General features: G+C 33.1%; 2 pseudogenes; one reads left to right on the plus strand and one right to left on the minus strand.

Moving 5' to 3' along the window:
- Positions 1–243: 243 nt before the first annotated feature.
- Positions 244–4,317, plus strand: LOC120155289 (annotated as a pseudogene).
- A 234-nt stretch (positions 4,318–4,551) lies between these two features.
- On the minus strand, positions 4,552–8,503 carry LOC120155290 (annotated as a pseudogene).
- Between the last annotated feature and the right edge of the window lie 12,023 nt (positions 8,504–20,526).

Raw genomic sequence — 20,526 nt, forward strand, 5'->3', positions numbered from 1 at the left:
ATTTTAAAATATATTTTTCATATTTTATTTATAATTTTAAATAATCTTATAATTATTTTTTATATAAAATAATTTCGGTTATCCATCTACTTGACTACTTTAGTAGAATATCATGAAAGTACAATAAATGACAACCAATGATTGGGCTAAATAGACCCAAATTTGTGGGCGGCCCATTCTATATACCTTAAGAGGACGGGTTTACCGGCGGAAGGGGATTCTTACATTGAAGGAGGGCAGACGGCGTTTGTGTTCGAGGAAGCAAAAAAGGGAAGCTAAAACCCTGATTCGAAGCGCGACTGAATCGAATCACCTCTGTTTCGAACAAAAGACATTGAAACGGTGAGTTTTCGCGTCTTTCTAGTATTGTTTAAGTTCTTTTATTCTGTTTTAATCTTAAAATTCCCAGATTTCGGCATCAGCAATCTCATTGCAGTGGTTTTGTTTGTTTGATTGGAATGATTTTTATTTTCTAATGTATTTATCTTGATCTGGACATGCTTTCAAACCTTTTCTTTGGCTTTTCTTTTCTTTTTTTCTTTTTCATTTGATTAGAGGAATTTTTATTCATCGTATCAATGGCGTTTCGCCGTAGCCTTTCCAGTAGAACAAACCTAATAGCTAGACGATATCAACCATCGTTTGCCTACATTTTCCATGACGATGACCGTAAGACTCATCCTTCAAGCGAGTACCGATTGCAACCAAACCCTGTTAATTTGGGTCAGCAAAGATCTTTTGGAACTGGTTTAGTAATCCATCCTCGGGGTTGCTATGTTGTTCCAAGATAGAAGATGTTCCCAACAAGCCTTCTTCCTAGCACTGGTATCTCTTTTGGTCGGTATGTCGACTATTGCTAGTGATGGGGCAAAAGAGGTTGAGCTTATGACTGATGTGGCGGAAGCATTTAAGGATACCGCCATTGAAGCTGTGGACTCAGTTCCTGCTGTGAATGAGGTTGCTATTGCTGCTGCTGATTGTTGGTTACCGGTTGCTACGTTGCAGTATGTTATTAATGCTGTTCATCTTTTACAGGATTCAACTGGTAAGTTTTTGCATTTACTTGAACAGCATGTGCAATGTTAATGTCTTCATTCATTTTGTTGAACTACCAAATCACGAATGTAAGGATTCAATTAATTGTTTCAAAACCAATTCTTTAGACTCTCTACCCAGCCAACTTTCAGACGATGAAAAGGTGACGACAAACTACCAGGGTAATTATTAGGATTCCTGTCTGCGGAACACGGTTAAACTTGCATGCTTTTCATTCCATTAGATTAACTCTTTTAAGTTTCTAGTCAAACCAATTAACTATTTAATCTTTTATGAGGTTGAATTAGTGATGAAAATGAATCCTGATGAATCTGCGCATGTGTCTTACGAAATATGTATCTTCTGACTTCTTGGTTTATGCTAATCTCAAAGTTTTGATTAATTGCAATGGAGATTAACCTTTAGTTTTTTAATAAATTTGTTTATAACTGATTTCAGGTGGGCTTCCATAGCAGTGACAACTCTTTTGATTCGTGGTTCAACTCTTCCACTTTTGATAAATCAGCTTAAAGCTACCACAAAAATGAGTGTGTGTAATTTGTTTACATCCTTGTGTTTATTTTATACTTCTGTGTGCTCTGTATACACTTCCTTTGTTTATTTATTTCACTAATTTTTATACACAAGGCATAATTTTATGATTTGTATGCAACTTTTAGGAATTAAAGCTTTATAATATGGATACATGGATAATTTGATGATGCGAATCTGACGATTCTAACAGTCATAAAAAAACAAAAAAAAATTGAGATACATCACCAGTGTTCTAGTTCTAGAAAATTTAGTGTACCTCCGCTTGTATTGTACATTTTGGTACCCAAAAGGAGAATATTCAAGTTTTTGTAGCTAAATGCCAAAAAAGAAACTATTACATTGCCATGGACAAAAGAAGCGTGTAGATCTTCCTCTAGATATTCTTTCTTCTCATGAGTGACTTAATTTTTACTGCTTAGAGACTGCTAATAGCTTGATTAACCAAAGTGATCTTATTTCATTTTAGTATTGGTCTCTGTATTTAGTAATTTGTGTTTATCTTGCAGCTAATGAGGCACGCATGGAGGAAATCAAGGACCGGATGGGAAGCCAGGTTTGGTGCCAACTTTAAACCGTAGTAGTGTCATTATTTAGAACCATCGATACTCTATGGATAGCATGCTGCTTTTTGCTGTGTGCATGATCGTGGAGAATGTTCAGATTGCATGGACAATTTTTATTTTATTTTATGATCTGTGAAGTTCTCAACAAATATTTTCTTATTTTTTTGCAGGGTAGTGATTCCTGTCAATGACTGATGGCCAAATGAAATGAAAAAGCTTTTCAAGGAGTAAGCCACTTTTCTATTAAGACAAGGTCCTATGCCTGTTGAGAGTAATTGTCGTAATAGATTGTATACCCTTTGGTTCCATGATTGAATCTTTTAATTGGCCTGTTTGTGATTCCGCTTCGAAATTTTGTTGAAGGAAAAAATGCTGGTGGCTTCACATTGATTGAAATGCGATTTTAATTTATCTATAATGCTGTTATCCTTCCCCATAACAAACAACTCCAGGCCCCCGGCTTAGTCTGAAGTCATGATAGGTTCTTAATGTTTAACATGTATCATGAAATATGTCTCGGGTGATACTAAATGGATTTATTCTGTAAATATGAAGTTAGAAACACACATATATTAAATGTGAGCTGTTTTAGATGATAGTTCATTTGGTGATATTCCATAGTTTTGGCTGATCAGAAATGTGCTTGATACTGGCATCCACTTAAATGACTTTTTAACTGGTTTTTCCTGACAATTTCATTGTTTGTGTTAAATAATTGCAGATATGGTGTGACTCCGTTTACACCACTGAAAGGCTTTTTATTCAGGGCCCATCTTCGTCAGCTTTTTCATGGCTGTAAGAAAAATGTTTTTGTAGTAACTCATTCTGGCTTAGTCTTAGATTGAATGGCACATTTAGAATTATATCTGATGTCCTGTCTTTTACTCCAGATTTCAACGATGGCTGAGAAAATGCCATCATTTAAATACGGTGGAGCATATTGGTTTACAGATCTCAGCACTCCAGATAGTTTATATCTTACCGGTTTTGACAGCACTGATTTTTTATTAACAGTGGAGGTAAGCATCCTATTTTGTAGTTATAGTTAACTTAGAGCATTGAGCAACACTTTGCATGCCTTTTGTTTGTTGAATCTGCATAACGCTATAAGTCCTCAGTGCAACATGCAAGAAGGCATGGAAGGGAATCCTGCTGCTAAAACTAGAAAATGTTTCTAGGGTCCTTGCTGCTCTTACAGTTCCGTTTACTATGAGTTTCCCAAAGTATTACCACTTCCTTTCCTGGCTTCTGCATGTTCTCGTATATGCTATCAGCTGTCAATGACATTAAGATTTTTCCTACTCGAATGGGTCTTGTGCCTTTATGTGATGGTTTACGTGTTAACAAGTTCATGTAGTAGTACATTTGCATTGCCTACCCTAACAAGCTGGTTTTGGAAAATAATGTCAAATATTTAACTACTGATTATAATTTTCATCTCATTTATTCGACAGGCATCTTTGTGTATTGGATCACATCAAATTTGTTTTCCCTTACATATGGCCTAGGTGAGTCGGTAAATTTCATGTTATCAATCAAATATTTGATCATGAATACCATGAGATACGATTGGCTTTTCCAATATATCCGAGTTGGTCTATATATCACTTCCTGAAAATTTTAATTTTGCAGTGCTCAAGGCTCCTGGAGTGAAGAAGGCTTTAGGTGTTCCTGAAATACCAAAGGAAGCAGCCATTACTAACAGCGGCCTCCCGTCGATCTGTACGGCTCTGAAGCAAACTCTCAAACAAGCCAAAACAGCTTCACAACAGTCTACCTCATTGCCTGTTCAGCCAACAAAAGCATCAAACCAATAACGTCTACTTCTTCGCCTTCGACCATCAATCAGAGGCTTAGAAATTTGGAGAAACAAGTTAAAGGAAGGAGAAAAACAAGAAGAGGTGAGAGATTGGTGTCATAGTTAAGGACTGTGAGAATGATTCTTATATTAGAAATTTGCTTCATGTATTATTGTTTTGTAGTCCGACAGTTTGAGAATTTTCTTTTCCCTGGAATCTGGGGATTTTTGTCTGTAGGGGTAACTGATGTATTCGCTGCGTTTTTGCTTTGCGTAGTGAAGAAAAATAAAAATGTGTAAAACCATGTTGGTTATGATATAGATATTAACTTTGGATATTTATCATATGAACGAGGGATTCAAATATGAATTTGATTTACTATTACGAATATTGAATTTAGATTTTTGAATTCTTATGTATATTTAACGAAATAAATTTGATTTACTAAATTATTTAGCCACAATAATTTATTTAACGTATAGTCTATAATAACGATGGGATTGGAGAGACTAATATCAAACATTGGAAGGGATTAATTATTTTACATCAAAGAATATATATTTATTATATTTAAATTTGAAAATTAAAAGGGACAGGAAATGAGGGACAAAATATTGTTCTGCAAACTGTATTTTGGAAAATAAACTGCTGCAAAGCTTGCAGCATTACAAACAAAGAAGAAGAAAAGGGACAGAAGCTACTCTGTAAGTAGAAATAAAAAACAGATTCCTTGCAATGTTTACTTCTCAATGTTCGCTCATTTGGCTGTCTCTCATCCTATCAATTTCTCCTCCCATCTTCAATGTATTTCACCTGCAACCCTACTAAATACCAAATCAACAAGTAAGTTGAAACTCCCAACAACAATGGAAGAAACAAGAAAGAAAAAGAAAAACATTTCCTTGACTGCATTCTGTATACTGCACAATTCTTGACACCACAACCCCAAAAACCATGTGGAATTATTCCATTCTTAATCTAAATTGTAGCTTGAAACTGAGACATCAGCAGGAGAAGCAGAATGGATGTATTCGAATTCGAGACTTTTCCAGCAGGTAAAGAGCTGAGCCATTTAGGGAACCATAATAATTGCCAGACTTGGAGAGACCCCATATAGGACCATAAAGCTTTGATAAGAAAGCTGAGATCGTTTAGTGTCTTGTAAGACTTGTTGGTCACCACTGTGGAATCTGTAGTATGTTTTTCCCTTGGCATTCCAGGAACTGTCATCTTCTGCGTTATGGTATTGGACTAGAAGATGAGGCTGCAAAACAAAGATCCCAAAGTTATAAACGAAACGTATAATCATACATTCTGTAACCAATGTAAGATATCTTCAAACAAATAATAGAACATACCATGAGTTGGAGCCAATTTGGGCTTCGGAGCTGGTTTCGTTTGGCAAGGACTGGATTAGGTGCATTGTTATAGGTAGCAGGAAGGAGTTGGTTATATCTGCCATGACCACCTGCTAGTCTAGCCAGAATGCCAAGGAGAGGAGCATTGTTATAGGTAGCAGGCTCTGTTTGTTTATAATTGTCTCTCTCATCGGCAAAATTATCATAGTCATCAGGCCCCCACTACAGCACCAGTGAGGATGTTAGGATCACTTGCTTTCCTCGTATACCAATTGGCATAACCTTGTCGACAGGCAACAAATTTAGGGTTGACCTTGATCGAAACAATCGAAGAACCTCGGTGATGAACTTGGCGAGGGTAATTGTTTCCATAACCAACCATATAGCTCGTAGCTCTTGGATTGTCTCCGAGAAGGTAATCCACCTGAGAATTCAACATTGCAAAACATCAAAAAAACAAAAAATGTTAAAAGGCTTAACTCGGTCACCATTTAAAAAATGTAAAGATTCAAATCGACGAGGAGATCGGTAATTACCTGAGATTTTGCGAAAGAAGAAGCTGGAATGGTGCGACATTGCCGGCAGCACACTTCAAGCTTCTTCTGGAGGAAGTAAGATAGTCAGAGTAGACAGTTGCCAAGAATGAAGCACTGTCACGAACTGCATGTTGTTCCATATCTGTCGGAAAATCAAACCACCCGGAGTCTTCTGAATGTTCCGGCTACCCTTTCCGATCAACGAACACATGAAGTACTCTGCCTTCTGATGGTACCTTTCGAAAATCGGTGCATGGTGACCAGCTTTACCTTGCATTAGGACTGCAGGTGGAGCATAGACGGTTACTTGATGAGACATATTAACTATGTAACCGATAATTGTACAACAATGGGTGAATTGTTGAAAATAATACCTTGGCACAAGGTCTGAACCCCAGCGTATTTGACGTCCCAACCGAACTCGCTCATGGCCCAGCCGGTTCCACCCATTGAATCCATTTCTCCCAAGATAGTCCAAGTAGTATTTATTGTTGCTAGCTTGGTACAGCCATGCAGCTGCCCACAACAACTCGTCCTACACAAATTTCCAAATCCAAAACTAATAACAAGCAATCTCCGAGTTTAAATTTAACATCTTACGTTCTTCAATTTCGTTTTTTTAATATGAAAAGTTAATATTTGTTTAAAGGAATTTAGAGAAGCTTACGTTGTAGCCACTGAACGGTAGTATTTTTGAGCGACACTGATGTGCTGCTGTCATATTTGCCTCTGTATTTATCAGCAATTCGAATAACTGAAACAGAATAATCCAAATGTGAATGTAAAAAAAAAAACTTGAAATTTGCTGTTGAAGAATAAAGGGTAGGTTGTGTAACACGAGGAGTGGGTTTATTTAGGGTAAATTACACTAGAGGTCACTAAACTTTCAGAAAATACAAAATGGTTGTTAATATATCAAATTATTATTAAGTGATCATTAAATTTATTAAACTTTTACCCTTACTATAACATTGCAGTGACTATTCTGTAATAGTTTAATAAATGTAATGACTATTTGTGAGTTTTGAAAGCTTTGTGGCCAAAAAAATTATTCAAACTACTTCATCCTTTTATTTAAGAGCACCGACAGTGTTGACATTTGACAGGTAGGAAAAAGAACGATAGCTGTACAATGGACGGTTAAGATCTGCTAGTACGATAGATCTGTACGGTCAAAAAAGATAATTAATTAACCGTAATGGACGGGGCAAAGCGGAGTGCTCCCATGATCCAAATTATGCGCCGAAAAAGTTTACCCGCATTATATAATTTTTTCAATATGAAATCAGAAACTCCAAACGACACCGTTCTCATGGAAAAGCGCTGCCATACCTATTTACTACGGGTCCAGTGGAAATGCAGAGTTCGGGAACTGTGAGGTAAAGTCACCTTAGGAAAGTCGAAAGATACTTCGTAAATGAATGGAAGAATTTAGGTTAGGAGAAGCAAATTTATAAAATTTTAGGTGTATTTTATAAAATTTTAGTGAGATAAAAATATATTTTTAATGAAAAAATATTTAAAATATATAAAAAGATTAAAATTTGTAGGGAGGGTGACCTTCCCGGTAGGTTCATCCTTGTTCATATATATATATATTACCTGGTAGGCATGGCGAAGGAGCTCCCTAGAATACGCAGGGTCAGAGCGGCGGAAGACGATTGAGGCGGCGGCCATGGCGGCGGCAGTTTCACCGGAGAGATCCGACCCGGGGTTACTTGGGTCGATTTTGTAAGCACGGCGGTCAGTGATCATATCCTCTGGTCTTTGCCAGCAGTAGTGGTCACTGTTACCATCTCCTACCTGTAAATAATAAATAGACCCACACCAAAATTTAGCAACTGACATTGAAGTGTTAATTTATACTAGTTTTGCTGTGATCGAAAAGGCTATATTATGAACCTCGCCGTAAAGGACATAAGGACGGGGATGAGCTTTGATGAAGTAGTCAGTGCCCCACCTGACAGCCTCCATGGCATGGCGGAGCTCACCATTGACAGCCATTTGTTTGCCGTACTCTATTATGCTCCAGGACATCATTGTCACGGTGAATGCCATGGGCAGTCCAAACTTCACATTGTCTCCTGCATCATAGTACCCTCCTACCAAATCAACCTGTAAAAAACATTCCAAACAATCGGTTTCCAATGGTAATTTTTGGAGTAAAAATTTTAAAAATTAGAAATAGAGGGAACGGAGCTTTTAGCTTACCCCACTAGCCTTGCCGTCATTCAAACCGGAGTTAGCTCTCCATGTGATTCTCTGGTTACGAGGGAGGTAACCGGATCTCTGAGCTTCAAGAAGAGAATACTCTTACTCAGTGCTTGGCCATAGTCATGCCCGGCAAATGCAAAAGGAAGGCAAATAGAAGAAGCAGAGAGCCATTGAAACGAGTGTCATTAACTTCTCCATGTATTCGCAGTTATCAGAAGAAGAAAAACCTGTATCTGCAGCTGAGTATACAGAGTTTGTATACTGCAAAATGGGATTTCCTTAAACTTCTAAAACTGATGAAAACCCCATTTTCATTTAAACAAAGTAGAGAAAATGTGGGTTATGATTATCAGTAGAAGTAAAAAAATCCTGATAAACACACCAAGACCAAGAAAAGACAGCGAAGAAAAAACGGAGAGAGAGAGAGCAGTGAGATTGGCAATTGAGAGAGGAACTCAAGTCTCTATATATGGTCTAGGGACGGAAGGTACCGAGAGGCTCGAAAGAGGCAGATATCTATAACTGAAAAATATTTTATTAAATTTGAATTTTTTTTTTCGTAATATTTTATTTAAAAACAATTTTTAAATTTGATACTATTTTTTATTATTTTTAAATTTTAAGTTTAAAATATTATATTTAAACACGTTAAAACTCGTGTATCTAATAAACTATTTGAAAAGTTTATTCGGTTTTCAAATCATACATTATTTAGACGTAGAATTTTAAACATGTCTTTATTGATTATAGATCATAAGATTAATACATGCGCATTGTTACTGTCGTCTTACTATACTTGTGTAATTATGTGACGTACCATGCATATTTATTTATTTTGGATAAAATTAATATATTCTTCGACACATAATATGTATTTATCCAATGTGATAGAAAAGAGTATTAATATTAAAAATATTTAAATGGTTGTTATATTAAAAAACTATTTTTAAATGTGATATATTTGAGTAAATGGCAAAAATGTCATTATATTATCCCAGAATAATTTTTTGGGCACTTAATTTTCATGCTAAATAATATTCGAGTAAAGTATACAAATGGTCTCCTGATTATAGGTCGCTATTTTGATAAGTTCATTAATTATCAAAAGTTACAAAATTATCCTTTAATTATATGGCGTTACTTTTTGAGTCACTTGACTATTAAAAGATACAAAATGATCGTTCGACTATTCATATATTTTAAATTTATCATTTTTCATTAAAAAATGATTGTATGAGCTGGACATTAATACGATGATAAAAATATAGTCGTTTGAGATTTAAGATCATATTTAGCATATCTCAATCAACATGTTTATGTACAGCTTAGATTGTTATTAATTTTTTACAGAAAATGACAAGGTTAGAACATATGAATAGTCGAATGATAATTTATAACAAAACGACATGTTGTAATCGAATGACTATTTATGTATTTTACCTGTAATATTTCTAATCAAAAACTTAAAAAATTAAAAATACTTTAATCTCGAGAATAATGTTAAATTAGTTTAATGTGATGTTTGATTTTTTTTTTGGAATTTAATAAAGACCTCTGAATTTTCTAAGAAAGACATGTGGCATTTGCTAGGGAACCTGCGGCTGCAGTTTAGCCAGCATCTCGCGGTTAATTTAGGTTGACTTGTACGAAACATGCGGTACTTACTGGGTTAAAGTTTTGAAATTAGTTAACTCTCATTATTCCAAACTTCTTAACATGCAGTCTTTGAACGATGTTAGGTAACTCTTAACACCGTCTGCTACAAATCAAAATGTCAATTAATGTACAAAAATCATCGATTAAGAAGATTTTTAACCTATTTTGCTTAATTTACAACAAACTTCTTTGAGTCGAGATGTATAATTAATCTTGATTAAAGTAGATATACAAGACAACAATACTCTTCCATCAAGTATTTAACATCGTTACATCCTCAGTAATCCAAATTCAAAATCTTTAAAATATCCATATCGATTAAAAAACTAATTATTTTAGGCAACTACATGGTGGGATATTAATATCGAAGGAGCAGATGAGCGAGACAATAAAACTTGCAGATCCGCTTTAACATCGTTACATCCTCAGTAATCCAAATCAAAATCTTTAAAATAATCCATATCGATTAAAAAAACTAATTATTTTAGGCAACTACATGGTGGGATATTAATATCGAAGGAGCAGATGAGCGAGACATAAAACTTGCAGATCCGCTGGTGTAACAGCAGAGAAATTGTTGATATTGACCAATGTTTTAAACACATTTAATTAAGATTAGGAAAAAGGTAAATTTGGTCATTAATATCTTCCCGGCAGCAAAGTAAGTGTTTGCAGAGCTAATTAATTTGCCAGTCTGTATCCGTTGGTGATTAGATTAAAATATTTAATCAAAATTTTGAATTTTAATTTTACAGTTGACGAGTAGAGTACAGACTAAAATGAATTCGCATGTGAATACCGTCGTTGAAATCTAAGGGAATTGACTGTGATTTGTGATCTCCCCGCAAGTCACGAACTGGGGACCTTCTTTTTTTATTCATAGTTGGTGTGGAAATTTCTTTTAAAGGAATGCTACTACAATAGGATAAAGGTGGTGGTGGAAACCTATTAATTGGGGCTTCAAAGAGGTGTGAAAGGCCTACACTGAGTTCATATGTGGAACACTTTTCCTTTGCTTTGTTGATTGTTGTTCCTTTTTATGGACAAATTTTGAACATTTTCCCACTTGCACCCTTCATTCCAGTACCCTACACCATAAAATTTGCAAAGATAAGAGTCTCTGGATCCCTTTAATTTTAGGTTCAAGTCTTATTATATATAAATTGTTTATAAGTCACTGAACTTGAATTATGAATTCATTGTACAATTCATGGTCTTATTTTTATGTGTTAAGTACATCTTTGGGTGCAATTACAACACCAAGAGAATCCCTCCCATTGCACGTATAATGAAACATAATTAAATCAATTACTCGCTTAGTTCAATCAGATTGTTTTTTACCTTGAAAAACATGGTATTTCTTAATTGCATCGAGTTGTTTCGTAAATGTATTTTAAATTTTGAATTAGCTATACCGGTTCACGCTGCAACCAGCAGTTTGCAGTCATGGATGATTTTCATATAAATTCATATGTGAGCAATCAATTGATTCCCAATTTCCTTTTGGATATACAAATTAGAGAGTCTTATATTAACTAAGATAGTGGACTATCACGACATAGAATATTTTACTTATTTGTTTTGTTATCTCGTATTTGTCGAGATTAATCTCTCTTTTTTTATCTTAGTTGATCGACGACAGAACCAAATTTAATGTTGGTCGCTGACCGTTGGTATTCTTTATTGTCCTTTTTTTTTCTTTTTTCTTTTCAATAAATCTGTCTGTATGGCACGTTTTCCTCTGCCTTTATGATATATTTTTCGGCCGTTTGGCCGTTGTTTTCATTTATCAGTTTCTAAGGGTTGAGTAGATATTGTCACAATTGATCAAGATTGTGCTTATATGTTATATTGTTGATCTTTCCTGCTTTGGACCCTCTAATTGGATTTGGTTACCCGTTATAAGTTCGTAGTTAGCTTTTCATGTCGCTCGAGTCAGATTTACGGTTTGTCGATGGTCTTTCAATAGCTTGATCTCCTTTTGTGGTTCATTTGCCGATGCGATCAGATCTGTTTGTATCTATCTTTGTTCGAGTTTTCTTGGTTAGATTTTAATATTTCCTTGTATGGTCCTTATGAGATCTTAAGTTTTTAATTTTGTTTCAATGATTATAGGAAATTATCTTAATCATGTGTTTAATTTACGATTATGATCGTAAATCTTTATTGTAATTTAAGATATTTCCTATTTTGAATAAAATTAATGATTTTTTTAGGGAAAAAATCTTCTGAACAAATCAAAATATAAAATTAAGAAGGAAAAAGAGGAAGGGGCACTGACAATAAAAAAGGGGAACATACATGTATATAAACAGTGTTTTGAAAATTGGACCGGATCGGTCGATTCAATCGATTCAACCAGAAATCGCTGCCTGATCCGGTTCATTATACCCCGGTTAAACCGCTACTAGTGAATCGCAAGAAACCGCTGAATCGGCTGTGAATCGTTCGAACCGGACCGGACCGTGAACCGGTTCAACCTAAATGTTTTTAGTATTTTTATTTAATTTTAAAAAAATTATAACGTCGTCCGGTTGAACCAGTGAACCGGTAGCACGATCGATTCGATGGCCGGTCCGGTTCTAAAATCATTATATAATATAAAACTTAATTATGAAGAAGAAAGGGACATGTGACTAGTAGAGACGCAAGAGACGTGCCCTGAAATGAATTTGCCATATATACATCCAACCCACTGTCTATTAGCTAATTGGGAAGCAGGAAAAACCAACAAGGCTTTGTTGAAGACCTGCACAATGCCTGTTTTTAGCCCTTTGGATGCTCTCCGACCATGTGATGTTATTATTTTAGAAAGTACTAAACCATGTAATTATTAACCACTAGACATGTAATTGAGGAAGCTTTGTTGAACGAACCTCAAGAAGGGCGTTGGACAAGCAAGGAATCAATGACCATGAGTGTTTGTCTAAAAAACAATGGAGACGTGGCCTTTTACTTTTTGATTGTGTAAAAAAGGAAATGATATTGTATTTACTTTTGAGGCATGAGATGAGAACAAAGCACGCACATAATTTTTTTATGTATTTGATCCTTGCGTTGGAGGTGATGGTGACTTTGTAACAAGAGAATCAACAGGAGGACCCGAGGCAAGGGCACCCCCCTCCGCCCCATCCAACAGGCACAGGCAACTGGGACAAGAGACCTTTATCTCTGTAGTTTTTAACTTTTTATTGGAAAAACGGAGATTTCAAAAGAAATTGTCAAGCTTCCTCGCTCCATAAATCACTTTGAAACCAATAATTGTGGAAGTAACCATGGTTGACCTAGAAAAATAAAAAGGTTAAACTGCCAATTTATTCACTCGCTTATTTCCATGTATCTATTTTGGTCATCCAATCATTAATTTTTTCAATACCATACCTTAAATTATGTTTTATTTTTATTTTGATCATCCGTCGTTTAAAAATCAATGATGATGTTGACATGGTATGACGTGATAATTTTTTTTAATTTGCACATCACTTTTATCTTTCATCATCAATATTTTTAGTTAATTGTTAGAAATTATCATATCATGAGCATTACTGTTATTTTTTAAAGACGAATAATTAAAAATTGAACAAAACCTAACTTTTTAGGTATCTTTTTCTTAAAATAATAATCAAAATATGAATAGTAGAATATGTGTGTGACTAAATAGATAGTTTACCCAAAATAAAAATATGGGACTTTGTTACGGTAATGTAGCGAGGCTTGTTGGGATGAAAGCGCAAATCAAGGCAGGTTGAGCTGAAGATACACATGCAGGGCCACCTGGTAGAGTGAGCCAATTACGGAGGGGTGGTCCGCTCTGACTCACAATTTCTTTTTCTCCTCCAAAATGCATTGATAAATGATAACCTATGCTCTATTATCATTATTATTTGTTTTTTCAAACAGCGTGGAACCATGATTTTGGAGCAGGTGAGCCAAGTGTACTTTGCTTTTGATTCCACTCCGGTGTTCCCGCTACTTTTGTTTGTTCTACTATTCAATTTGATCCTTTTTTCTGTCAAATCGTGGGAGTTTGATTTGTGCTTCAAACTCGGATTGTAATTAACTTAGAATGAAAAAGATGAGAAGAAATATATTAGGGCTAAATTATGTATTAGTAAAAAAAAATTCTAAGTATCGTCACATTGTTAGTTTGTCATCAATTTTTGTTTTTTAATTTATTATTTAATTCGGAACAAAAAATCAATAACATAACAATCCAAGTAATTATCATAATTAAGAATAAACAAAATATTATAAGGATAATTTCATAATTAAATTAGATTATTTGGAATAAAGTTACTATAACAAGACAATAAGTCATCTTATTATTATCTCACTTGATCCATAAAAAAATATGTATAAACAACTTAAACATATGCCAACGTAAAAAGTAATTATAAAATTTATTTAATGATCTTCATGATTAAAAAAAATATTATTTTTCTTTAAATCCTAAAATATCGCAATTGCAGTCAGCCTGGAAGCAACACAAGAGATTTTCTCCCCAAAGGCATATTATATTTGGTCAAGCAATGGCCAATGCTTAGCCCATGTTTATCCAATTGAGCCCAATTTAAGAACATCTGTAGTTTTACTCCAAGGTGGGGTGGTCCGTGTGCAGCCCCATGTAACCAATATTTAACATGCAAGAGACTAAAACCAATATTTCTCTTTTTCCTTCAACTGTCTTTAGTTTTTTTTTTCTTCCTTATTTATCTTTATGATCGAAGGCAACATCGGTTTTATTGTTCATCGTCGATCATTAATATTCATTATTTTTTTATTATATTATATGGCATCTTTGTCTTTTTCTTGTTTTTCTTTTATTTTTAAATAATTAACTATGTCTTTATTATACGTTTCCTAGGCTTTTTCTGACACATTTGCGGTCGTTTGGCCGTTATTTTTATTTATTCTTTTTCTTTGGGTTGGATTTAACGTCGCCACGACTAATCAATATGGCGTTTATTTGTTATCATGTTCATCATCGCTGCTTTGGATACTTGGATTTGGATAGTTTTTTCACATCGCTTGAATTTGATTATAGTTGTTTGGTGATCTTTTAATTGTTTGAACCCTTTTGTGGTTTGTTTTATAATGTAGTCATATATGTTCGTATCTAGTGGCGGAATCACGTGGGGGCAAAAAGGGGACATGACCCACCCCAACTTTTATGATTTAATTATATTTAAGCATTAACCAAGTGACTTCGGTGGTAAAGTAATTTTATTATTCCTTGAGGTCTCGGGTTCGAGCATCATGAATGCCCAGGGGTACAAATGTTCAATGTCAAATGGTTGAGAGCTATCTTTGAACATATATTACCTTGTACTTACCCGAGATTATAAAAAAATTATATTTTAAGCCCTTAAAAAATTTGAAACCATTAAAGTTAAGTCCTGACCCTCCTAAAATTTTATGGTTTAATTATTTTTAAGGCATTATCAGTTTTGAAGTTAAATGAAATTAATTTTTGCCTCTAACTTTTTGGTTTAATTATTTTTTAGGCCAGGACAATTTTGAAATTAGTGAAATTAAGCTTCAATCCTCTATTTTTTTGGTTTAATTACCTTTTAAAACCTTGTTAGTTTCAAAGATAACCAACTTGACTCTTCTCATAATTTTTTCCTAGTTCCGCCCTTGTTCGTATCTATCTTTTGTTCAAGTTATTTGGTTAAGTTTTTAAAATTTTCTTGTATGGTCATTATGTTTAATTTACGGTTAAAATTGTAATTTTTATTGTAATTTAAATATTTTATATTTTTAATAAAATTAACTATTTCTGTATAAAAAATATATCCCCGAGATGAATTGCATGCATTGCATGCATTCCATGCACGGAAGCTTAACATGTGCAAGCCTTTCAACCCTACCTTAATATTACTATAGTTAAGAATAATTTAAGACTCAACTTTAATGCATAAAGATTTCATAATTCTAACTTCTTATAAGTCTCTTACAAGGCCTTACGTGTTCTACGGATCTTATCCGTATAAATATTAAATATTTTTAATAAAAGTGACTAGTATTATTAAAAAGCGAAAAATATTTAAAATTGCAGTAAGGGTTTACAATCATCATTAAAAAATACATAATTTAAATATTTTTTATAACATTGACACGAAAAACTAGTCATCTTAGATCATACTCGAACCATATAAAATTGTTAAAAAACCAACCAAAAGACTAGAAAGAAAAATATATTAAAAAAATACATTTCTTATAAATAAAGAAATGTCTCAATATTTATTATAAGAATTATAATAAAAGTGATAGAATCAAATATCATTTAGTGTGCATGAGCAAATCACGATTAGCTTGTAAAACTTACACTAATAATCTTTCACTAGCACTAAAATCAATCGCTAACACATCTTTATGACTTTTTAATAATATTATTTGGCTTTAGTTTCTGGTTCTAACATGTTAGTACTAAAATTAAGATGGGCATTAGGATTGGGTATACGGGTGGAGTAGAATTTTTTAAAAATCATTATATAAATAAATAAAAAATTATAAAATCATAAAACAAAGTTTCCAAATTTTGAGGAGCCCTGGCTCCGTATATGCTCCGTCCCGGTCTGTTTGTCAAATGGCGGTGGGCATGCTTTGCCAAAGCCGCCGACATTAACATATGCGTTTACTTCGTGTCTTATTTCACATCTAAGCTTATAAGCTATCTATTTTGTATCATTACAAGCTTCAAACTTTTTCATGCGTGAAATTCATTATATTTAGTTACATATATTTAGCAGAAAGAAAGAACAATTCTACATTTTTAGTTAAATCAGATTTAATATTAATATATTCATCTAATTATATTTTGAATTATTTTAAGGGTTGTTCGTAAGTCCATACATATCAAATAATAAATTAGTATTTAAGTGATGATTAAAAGTAGTCTAAAATACGATTAAATGCGTGTAGTGATACGAAAACTTATGATGTTTTTAACTATATTTAGATGTAAAATTTATAATTCTCAACTTATTCAGTAAGAATATTTTGTATAAGTATTGATGGTATATATGATTGTATGATAATAAAATCGTGTTTTGTATTCGTACATATATGATATAAAAATATATAACATTTATATATGATAAGGTTATTATTAAACACATACTTAAAATTATTGAGAGACTTTATAGTTGCACCTTATTATAATTTAGATTATATTTTTTGTTCTTTATATATAATTTTCTTTCTCTTAAAAACTTTCATATAAATCTTAGTATTTTATTTTATATTCTTTATTTTACTCGTCATTAATTTTTCTATTAATGTGATAAATGTAATAATTTTGGAAAATTAATAGTATTACAATCTTCCAAGACTTGATTATTATTCTTCCCTAACCTAATTGTCATTGTTTATTTCTGTAATTATGGTAATGTATTATTATTACGATGGTGAATGGTCCCTGTTAGGGTATTTGAAACGGAGTGAAATCACGACACGTGGATCTGGGATATGTAGTGTAATTTATCTTGTTAGAGGCGGTGAGTGAATGAGAAAGCTTGGCGTGTTGGGTGTAGAAGAACCATAAGAGTTGAGGTGTAGAACTGGACCGGTGGTTGAGTGCAAGTGTAAATGCAGACACAGTCCATATACTTCCAAAACTATACTTTTTCAAGCTTTTCCGTTTTCAACGATGTATAAATTCTGCTGTCTTTTACCTACAACCTTTTACCGACATCGTTGAATTCTGTTTTGATCTAGCGACATCGTTGAATTTAAATTCTGTGTTACACATTTCTTTCATATAACATATCGTAGCTTTTGAATATCAATAATGGCGACGAACGAGGGTTGACTAATGGCAGGAGAGAAGTTATTTATCGTAGAGGTCTTGGATTCGAGTAGTTGTATTTATAGTGTATGTACGTTGTTAATAGTTTAAAAAAATTCAAACATTTATCTTATAATCACCTAATACTAATGAAAAATTAGGTTTGATAAATACACCAAAACCCTTTCACCTTTGTGCCCATCCGGAGATATGATTGTATTTACTAGTGGATGCACACCTATATTAGGGTGAGCAAATGTTCATCTTGAAATTTAAATTTTCTTCCATTATATTTATTTTATTAGTTGTGTTTACTCTTAAGTTTTGCTTATGTTCATTAATTTAAAAATTTTGTGTGGTTAATGTATATATGTTTACCTTAAAAATATTTTTGAATATGTTATTGTTTACGACTCTTCTTTCTTATAAAATAATAATTTTTAATTGGATTGATATTATTTTATTGAAACATTAAATAAAAATATGAAAACCTAATCCTATATGTGTCACCTTAACAAACCCTATCTGTACGTCATTAATGCTCCATACCAAAGATTGGATCCCACTTTGAAACTGATAGTTTCTGTGTAAAATGGGGCTGAATTTCTGGGAATAGAAATTAGAAAATGAAGCATTTAATACAATTTCTATAGCTGTTACATTTCTGAACCTAACCATCAACTTCAGTCTGCCTTTTAACTAATTATACGAAAACATATTACTGGAAGCAAAGGCATTTCCTGATGGTTTGAGAGTTGGATAAATGTAAATGCATGAAATGATGAACGGCTGATAGAGTAATTCATGTGGTTCACAAACAGTTTCTGCCATTACTATATGTAATACCCAAAAATATGGTTAGTGATCAAAATGATAATTGAAAGTGGGTGGCTAAAGTATAAACTCGAGAAAGTTTAAGGACCAATGTGTAATTTTAAAAAGTTGTGTAACCTGGTCCCATATTTTACCCCAATAATGAAATTTTTGTGGGTTTTAGATTTTTCGTACGGAGTTTGTGTTAAAAGCTATAAAGTGTGAAAGTTCGAGAAAAAAATTCGGATAATCGGATCGAATCGAAAATTTAGGAAATTCTGCTAGATGATAAAATGAGGGCAAAAATGTCTTTTCATGATTTAAAATGATAAGATTTAATGTGGATCATTGGATTTAATTTGATTTCCATGTTAAATCTTAGTCATTAAATTAAAAAGGACAAGATTGTAATTTTGGAACTTTACAAGGGTAAAGTTGTAAACTATTAACTTCATGGTTTAATTTCAACTCTTGGATGATAAATTTGATATGTGGCATGATTAGGATCATTGGATTTTAAGGTCATAATAGTCATTTTGGACTAAAATGAATTTTAAATTCATTTAGGTTAGAAAATCCAAAAAGGACTAAAAAAAATTCAAGAACTTCTTGAATTGGTTTGCTGCTGCCGTGAGTTACAACAAAAGCAAGGTAAGTTTAAATTGATTTTTAAGCATTTTAAATTAGATTTAAGGTTAAGACATGAAATCCAATTTTGTTCTCCATCAAATTCTCTTTCATTTGAAGTCATTTGTCCATGTTGTTCTTATAACCCTAAATTTATGAAAGGGTGGATGAAGGGGATGATTAAATTTTAGGTTTCAAGGCTTGAAAATGATATAGGTGTTGTGATGTTGATTTCATGTTCCAAGTGATGAAAAATCCATTAGTTTTCCTTTAGGGATCCATTTGGAAAAGATGAAAAGTTAAGGGGTTGATGTTTTGAATTGATTTTTGTGTTAGATATGATGAGAATATTATGTTGTATGCCTTGGCATGTTTATTCAAGCTTGAAATTGTGAAGAAAGGTTGAATCCTATAGTGACCAAAAGGACACTTTAGGAAAAGTTTGAGAATTATATTCAAAGCTTGAATTTGATGAAAGATATGGTAAAATTACAATACATGTTTAAATTTTTTGTTTGGATCTTGAAAACACCTTGGAAGGTGATTGATTATATTAGGCCATACGGTTTCTTAAGGAAAATTTATAAGAAAATTCAAGTGATTATTTATGATATTTATTATCTTTCAAAGATTAATTTAATGATTAAATTATTGGATTAGACTTGAAATATGAAATTTTTATAATTAGTCCTTAAAACCTAAAAGAGAAAAATAAGGGTTTAAGATGAAATTGTGATTTTAAAGGTGAATTCAAGTAAGTTAAGGTGGAAATGAAGTGTAGGAAACATTATAATTACAATGTTATGTTGGAATGACTATTATGAATTTTTCCTATACTATATGCGCATGGGTTAGATGGATTCTAACGCGTTCTTTTAATTACTTGTGTTATATATTTGATGTATTTATAGACATCAATCAAAAACGGGATCCAACTAGCAACAAAGGAAAGGAAAAAGATCGAGCTTAAAGCTTAGCGAGACTTTTATTTTGACTTGTATAAAAAGTGTCAAGGTGAGTGCAATGCATACATAACATGATACATGGATGATTTATATATCTAGGAAGACTTGCGATGAGTCTACCTCATTTATATTAGCATGATATTTATGTTATTAATCATATTTGACATATTTTAAATATGTCAGAAGTTAATATAAAATGCATTGATCACTAGAGTATTTATGATGTTATATGATGAATGTTATTTCGGGTATGAACTGCCCAATATTAAATTATGTTGATATACAATGCCATGAATGAAATAAATATAAACTATATGCCCAAGTAGATCATTGAGAGACAGTGGTATAGTTGACATGCCATAGAGTCTAACAGCAAACTGCATATTTGAATTAGCACTATAGTTTATATAAACGACACTTGGGGTCAATTGGTTCGCGAAATCTTACATTACCAAGGGGAATGTTTTTTTTCCGGTCTTGTATTCCCACGTTTGGTTCACAGAATCTTACATTATCGGGAATACTCTTTTCCCAATAGTAGCATTTTTGGTTAAAATGGTGGGAATGCCATTACCTCCAAATTCTTAGGTAATCTTACATTCCCACCACTTTGGAC

Source organism: Hibiscus syriacus, unplaced genomic scaffold (assembly GCF_006381635.1).
Source record: "Hibiscus syriacus cultivar Baekdansim isolate YM2019G1 unplaced genomic scaffold, ASM638163v2 tig00111166_pilon, whole genome shotgun sequence".
NCBI classification, from domain to species: Eukaryota; Viridiplantae; Streptophyta; class Magnoliopsida; order Malvales; family Malvaceae; genus Hibiscus; species Hibiscus syriacus.